The sequence below is a fragment of the Diceros bicornis genome, chromosome 5 (assembly GCF_020826845.1).
Source record: "Diceros bicornis minor isolate mBicDic1 chromosome 5, mDicBic1.mat.cur, whole genome shotgun sequence".
NCBI lineage: Eukaryota > Metazoa > Chordata > Mammalia > Perissodactyla > Rhinocerotidae > Diceros > Diceros bicornis.
Genome location: NC_080744.1, coordinates 9894545 through 9902295, shown reverse-complemented (window position 1 = coordinate 9902295; position 7751 = coordinate 9894545).

Genomic DNA, 7751 nt, shown 5'->3' with positions numbered 1-7751 from the left:
GCAAATTATATTCCTAAACATGCAGCATATCTCAGGAAGGGCGGAGATTTTGAAAATTGGAATGTGGCCATATGAGCAGATCCCAATGAAACTGCGGACCTTGAAGTCTTAAATCCTACTGAACTGTATTTGCCAGCAGAAATAGCCCTTCCATCCCTTCCCTGTGGAGGATCCTCTCCACTTGCCTGAGGAACCCATATTGGCCTCCCCAATGGTGCCACTTGCCTGAGGAACCCATATTGGCCTCCCCAATGGTGGTTTCTTTACAAGAAATTGCTAATCCTCCTCAATATCTATCCTCAACACATTTTCCTGCTTCTAGATCTATAACTAGACTCCATTCCCAGCATTCCCCAAAGAGTGAAATACAAAATGTGACCCTTGAGAAGATGTTCTATATAACAAGAGAATGCATGACTTTGCCAATTTATGACAGAATTCTTGGAATGTTAAGGATGTAGGATTGGAGTATAAAGAATATAAGTTGAATCATCACACCTTTGTTGATATGGCATCATAAGTAGAGATTCTAAATTCAGTAGTTAGGCTTGAGGGGCTGGTAATGGCTCTAGTAGTTTGCCTGGTTGGTTGACTGAATTATCAACCCAAGAATGACCACAGTAAATTAAAATTTCAGAAGATATTTAGAAAGGCATCCAAAGGCTTGGAGGGATTGGAATGCTAGAATGGATTTATCATGCAAGACCTACTCTACTTATTCCCTCACTGTGTCCTCTGGGAAAGTCCAGAGAGCATTCGCTTCTTCAAGGCTGTGAGAAAATCATGAGGCGAGCCCCAGCACCCTTGAATATCTCTGTGGTGGCTCTTCTCTGTAGGCTAAGAATTACAGAAGAACCTGCTTCTCTTATACTGGGATCCCTAAGTTCAATGGGGGGATGATGGAATCCTGGGGTAGCAGAGGTCACACCAAGGAAAATGTGGGCTTACTTAACATAATGGACAGTGAGGCTGAGAGACTGAATATACAGATGGACAATGACCAGATCATATATAAAACTAGAGTTCTGACCCACAAGCTGCAGTTGTGCAACACTCTACCCAGGAAACCAACCCCTTATCTACAATAAATAGCCCAGGATGTCAATTGGCTATAAGTCAGACTAGCAGAAAGCTAGATTAGTATCTTCTCTAGTAACAATCCAGGAAGCTAAACAATAACTTCTGTAACAGTTGGCCCCGAAATGGTAAGGACTTGATTAATAGCTGGGGGCTTCCCTAATTTTTGTCCTTGTTTCTAACTTAAGACCAACCAGAGAAAGTAAAATACGCACCTTTAACCAATCACATAGGATACTCTGCTTCGAGCTAGCCCACCTACAGCTTCACCACGCCAACAACCTCCCATCAGGAAACACCTGAAGCTTTCCCTTTGTTTTTTTTTTTTTTTTTTTTGGTAAGGAAGATTAGCCTTGAGCTAACATTTGATGCCAATCCTCCTCTTTTCGCTGAGGAAGATTGGCCCTGGGCTAGCATCCGTGCTCATCTTGCTCTACTTTATATGGGACGCCGCCACAGCATGGCTTGGCAAGTGGTGGGTCAGTGAGCACCTGGGACCCAAATCTGCGAACCCCAGGCCACCGCAGCAGAACGCACAAACCTAACTGCTACGCCACCGGACCAGCCTCCAGCCTTCCCTTTTTTCCACTCTGAAGCTTTCCCACTCCTCTGCTTACCTTTGAGTCTTTGCCAAAGCACAAGTGATGATGGGTGGCTCTCTTGCTCTCGCAAGCTCTCAAGAAATAGACTTTGCCTTCGTCATTGGTTAGTTTTCCTTTATTTCCACAAAGCAAAACTGTCTTTAGAATAATCTGACTCTCAGAGACCTTTGGCTTTGGCTAGTTGATAATAGTGTCCTGAGAACTGAAATAGTGAGGCAGCCTACCAAAGTCCAACTTGATCTGTTTAAGCAGAAAATCTCTAGACGTAGTGAACAGAATTCTAACTTGAATCATTAGAATAGAAAGTCACAGCTCCAATAAATTCTCAAACTAGAGTCAGTTCACAGACCTAGAATTCCTTGAATGAAGAGGAGGTCATGTCCCTTTAGAAAAGAAACCTACAACACTAACAAATATTTATACTGTTAATCTCTCTTCCAGACTTTCCCAAAGGGATGTGTAACACTTTGTTGGTGATTATTTTTATTGGAATGAATGAAATACATATTTTTTAATTTAGTTAGCAATTACACGTCCAATTATAATAGAGTGAATTTTCTTATTTGTGTGGGGTATATGCTAGGTTCAGAAAATGATTTGATTTTAAGACTCCTGAGAATTTTGATTTTTGTATCTTAACTCTTTCCCATTTATGAAATAGGCTACAGATAAATAGTGCTAAAATGTGAATTAGATTTTAGATTAAACATTAGTATATGAAATGAACTTGAAGATTAGAAATGAAAATTAATATTCTTGTTTTATTTTTTTAAGTGAGTGTCCATTCATATGGTTTCCTATGTGAATTAAGATTTCTGCATGTTTACATTTTGTTTCCTTGTGTGTGTCTGTATGTGTGTCAGTGTGTGAGAGACAAAGAGTTTAGGAATGACTGGTTTGAGAGTTAAGGTAAATTGCATAGGCAAGAGTATGGTTTGTTTAAAAGTGTGTATTCATGGGGCCGGCCCTGTGGGATAGCATTTACGTGTGCCCGCTCCCCTGCTGGCGGCCCGGGTTCGGATCCCCAATGTGCACTGACGCACCGCTTGTCAACCATGCTGTGGTGGCATCCCACATAAAGTGAAGGAAGATGGGCACAGATGTTAGCCCAGGGCCAGTCTTCCCCAGCAAAAAGAGGAGGATTGGCAGGGATGTTAGCTCAGGCCTGATCTTCCTCACAAAAAGACAAAAAAAAGTGTGTATGCATTTTTTATTAGTATGTAACAGAGTGCCGTAAATTCACCACCTTCAAACACACCAATTTATTATCTCACAGTATTTGTAGGTCAGAAGACCAGGCATAGCTTAACTAGGGTCTCGTTCAGAGTCTCCTTAGACTATAATCAAGGTGTCAGCCAGGCTGTGTTCTCATTGGAGGTTTGGTGGGGAAAGCTCCTCTTCTATGCTCCCTCAGGTTGTCGGAGAATACGGTATGGCTTGCTGCTTTAAATCTAGCCAGCAAGAGAGACTCTTTGACCTTAGGTAAGGCCTCAGTCCCTCTGAAGAATTTTTCACCTGATTAAGGCAGGCCCATCTAAGACAATCTTCCTTTTTATTATCTCAAAATCAACTAATTTGGAACTTTAATTATATCTTCAAAATCCCATCACCTTTACTATATTTTATTGGCTAGAAGAAAATCACAGGTTCTGTTTTCACTCAGGGGAGGGGATTACATAAGCTTATAACTCATTGGGATCACCTTAGGGTATGTTCACTATAGTGTGATATACCAAAAACTCAAAGGAAGGGTCAGTGGAAAGGAAGGAAAAAGGAGAGAAGAAAGGAAGGAAGTGAGGAAGGTAAGAAGGCAAGCATGTATGAAAGGAATTCTGGCAATAAAATTTCAATACGTTTGCTTTCCTTCATGAAGACCTCTCTCATCATTTCTCACCATTCTCCTGGATTTGGAACTGACCCTCCCTTTGTTTGTGTTCTTTGTTTTCCATTGTGTTAGTCAGGGTTCTCCAGAGAAACAGAATCAATAAGAAATATGTTTAATAAAGGAATTTATTATAAGGAATTCGCTCATGCAATTATAAAGGTTGAGAAGTCCCACAATAGGCCGTCTGCAAACGGAGATGCAGGAAAGCCAGTGGAGCAATTCCAGTGCGAGTCTGAAGGCCTGAGAACCAGAAGCACTGATGATGTGTGTCCCAGTTGGAGGGCAGGAGGAGACCAATGTTCCAGCTTACGCTGTCAGGCAGAGAGAGAATTCTCCCTCACCCTGCCTTTTGTTCTATTTAGGCTTCCAGCAGATTGGATGAGGCCCACTCACATGGAGGAGGGCAATGTGCTTCACTCAGTCGACTGATTCAAACGTTAATCTCATCCAGAAACACCCTCACGGACACGCCAGGATAATGTTTAACCAAATGTGTGGGCACCCTGTGTCCCAGTCAAGTTGACGCATAAAATTAATCATCGTGTCCAAATACTCAATAATTATAATCCAATATCACTCTCTTGTACTTATATGCTTTCAAATTTATTGCCCCTTACAAACTGGGGATTTCCTCAAAATTCCAATTCACATTCATCCTCATATTCCCAAAGATGTGAGCAAATTAGGCAGAGCAGCACTTGATTAAATGTACCCAAGGAAAACAGGAATAAAGAGTGCACATTATGTTCAAGGATACAGCCAGGTGCTCTCACTTGCTACCAAATCACTCATTGAACTTAACATCAACATTACCTAATAGAAGGGAGTAGAGTTACTTGCACAAGAGGAAAATAATCTCTGATATTGGTAAAAACAAACACAACCTCTTGAATATATTATGATGTCAAAATTAATAGAAGTCAAACATCAACATCATTGGAGATTTGAAAAGCGTTATGTGAAACTCACAACATGCTAGTTATGGCAACACCTTAACTTGCCATTTAGCATAGCTAAAAACATGCTTTTTTGAGGGAAGCAGGCCGTATGAGTTTGTCTTTTTTTCCCTCCTAACTATGACTTTGGAAAGTTACTTTCTCAGTTACTTATCTATCAGACAGTCCTAATAGTTACTATTTCTAGGAATAATATGAGGATTAAGTGAGTCAAGAACAGTGATTTTGTTTAGCAAAATGAAAAGTGTGTTAATTGATGGATGAAAAGATTGCTCTTGCGTATTGAGGGGGGAAAATAAACACCCCACAAACTACCATGGCAAAGTGACACAGCTAAAACAAAGCAGGTTTAGAATGCAAAAAAATATAGGCTTGCAGAAAACAAAGAGTCTACTCCCTGGCTTGCTTTCTTTATTTCTAGGAGATGTAAAACATAGCTTATATCTCAAGGTTATTAGCAAAAATGAATTATATCATTATAAATAATTTTGAAATGTTAAATACTACTCAGGGTGCTATTTTTATCTTTCCCATATGCCAACCCCTCTTTTTCTATTCTTTTCCTGGTCATTGTATGTTTCTAATCCTTAACTTGAAGAGATTGGCAATTTTTTAATTTATAGTAACATACAAGCCTCCAATCAAAGGATCTGGTTTCCAGAAACAGATCGCCTAATTCTATGCACCTTTTCTTGAGTGTAGGAGCCCTGTCCCAGGAATATACAATACAGCGCAAGGGGCAATCAATACCAACCCAAGTCAGGAACTAACGGCATTAAGATAATCAGAATGGAATCAATAGTTTGCTATTTCTCTTCCTTAAGTTTCTAATTTTCTTTCACCTTTTCACAGACATGAACCAATCACTGTTTCAAGGCAGGGCTGTACTGACCAGAATGGATAAAGTCCCAAACCACCTTTACAATCCAGACATTTAAAAATTGAAGAGTTGGAAATGTAGTATTTCATAAATGAAAATTTTAGCTCTGCCTTTTTTCTCCATTTTTGCCAGTGAAGAATAGGAAGAGCTTTTTCATTAAAAATTATAGCTTTAGATTACCAGTGAATAGTATTCCTTAGCTCTTCAGCTCAACCAACAGTGGTAGAGTGTGCAAAAATACTGATGGTCAAAATTAGTAAAAATTGACACATTTCATAGTCAATGTTGTATTTTATACTATAAGCATTAGTGACTGTATTCCACTTCTTGGTGAAAGGAATCAGAGCATGTGGTAGATTTTTGGCATATTATTTCATTTATAACTCAAACTCTAAAAATTAAGTGTCATTACTATTTTACAGATATGTAAACTGAAGTTCAGAGAAGTTAAATAACATATAGAAAGTTTTTAAACCAGGAATCAAATGCATATCTGAAATATCTCAAACGGATAAATTTGCAGCTTACTGTTAGTGGTATTTATGCCATTTTTTTTTTTTTACACCTTTGGCTTGATTTTATAATCATTCCAGTTGAAATGAAGAAAAGTCATCTATCTATCATCACTCTCTCTTCTCCATTTTCTGCAGTTCAGTACATGTCCAATTGCATTCAAAACCATTCAGAGGTTTTTCTTTTCTTTCTTTCTAAGCCATTATTACTTAGATGGTCTCTCTTCATTAGGCTGAATAAGAGTGCAGATTTTCAATTTCTTGGAGAGATTCAAAGCTATCTATCCCTGTTACCCTTTTATTATTCTTTCAGAGTCTCATTTTTTACCACCTGGTAAATTTCAAAGGCCAAAAATGTTCACTTCAGACATGTTTTCTGATTTTGAAATAAAAGTCATACCTGGAAGCATAATATAAGAGAAAAGAGATGGAATCTGGACAGATGAGGAAAGTTTCAATAAACTAATTCATCCAATTTCAGGATTATGACTTTGTGTTTCATTTTTGATTTCTTCCTTTATAGAGCATCTAATGTACAAAAATAGTTTCTACATACACAGTTCTTATTTATTTTCTGGATTAGTTTCTAATACTTTCCCATCCATTTCTATGAATCAAATTTTCTTTCAGAATTCCTTTCTCTTTGTGCAGACCTCCTTTTTTTCAGCCTTCTCTGACTTTTTCTTTCATTGTGCCTATCATCTTCTCCTTTCATTGCAGCTGTTAAGTTAAAAAAAATCAGAAAGCTATTGATGTCGCTATCTTTCTCCTGTCACTTTCATCAGAAAAAATGGAGTTCCAATGTGCAGCATCCAGTTGCTTAGCAACAATATTTTCAGCATCCCTGTCAGCATGAAGAGTGTGAAGCTGTGTCTGCTAATGTGGCTGCATGACAAAAAAGCATAGTTTGAGTGGAAACAGGAAAAAATAAGCCCTGAAAAATTCAACAATCTCAGGAAATAATGAATGCAGAAAAGGATGAGCATTTTTCTGTGGGAGCTTTCTCTTTACCACATGACATATCACTTGCAGAGAAGTTCGTGCTCTAGAGCAACACTTCAGGAGTTATGCAATCAAAAATGCCAACGTGACTGTATTCTGCATCGAGTTACTACACTGTCCAATTACTTCACTTTCGTATGCTATCCATATATCTACAATTCCAGGAACAAGTAGCTTTCCTGTGACTGTTTTTGGCACATGCTAGTGTAAAAAACTTTTAATCATTTCTTTTCAAATTGTGTTAGCATTATTTGTTTTAATGAACAGGAACTGATGGCTTTACTATGTTAAGTGTGTATGCATTCCTGTTATTTTTGTGACTTTATTTTAATCGGACAACATCTTTTCTGCTATATAGACATACGTCTTTTTCCCTGTTTGGTATCTTTATAGTTGTCTGATTTTTAAGTAAAATATTTTGATTGTTTTTATTTATGTTGTTGATCGTTATGTGTTTGAAAGTGGAGAGATGATCGAAAGATGCAAAGACTGACAACTGAGATTCATAATTGATATAATTAAATGTAAAGATATCTTTTCAATTAGAAGATAAAAAACTATTTAAATATGTCTTATTTTTTGCTAACTTGTCCTTTTTAAAATACATTTTGTTGCATCCAATTTTGGAATTCTGGTTTTTATCAGTTCAAAAAACTAATTATAAATTTATTTAAATGTTGTTCTTTGAATGTAATACATTTTAATATAATGTGGTGATATTCCATTATGGATAAAAGTCACAGAAGCTGTTATCTTCTATTCCAATTTGTGCTTTCACCTTTATCTGCTTTGTGGCTTGGAACATGTTTTTTAATGTCTAAGTTTCTACATCTTTAA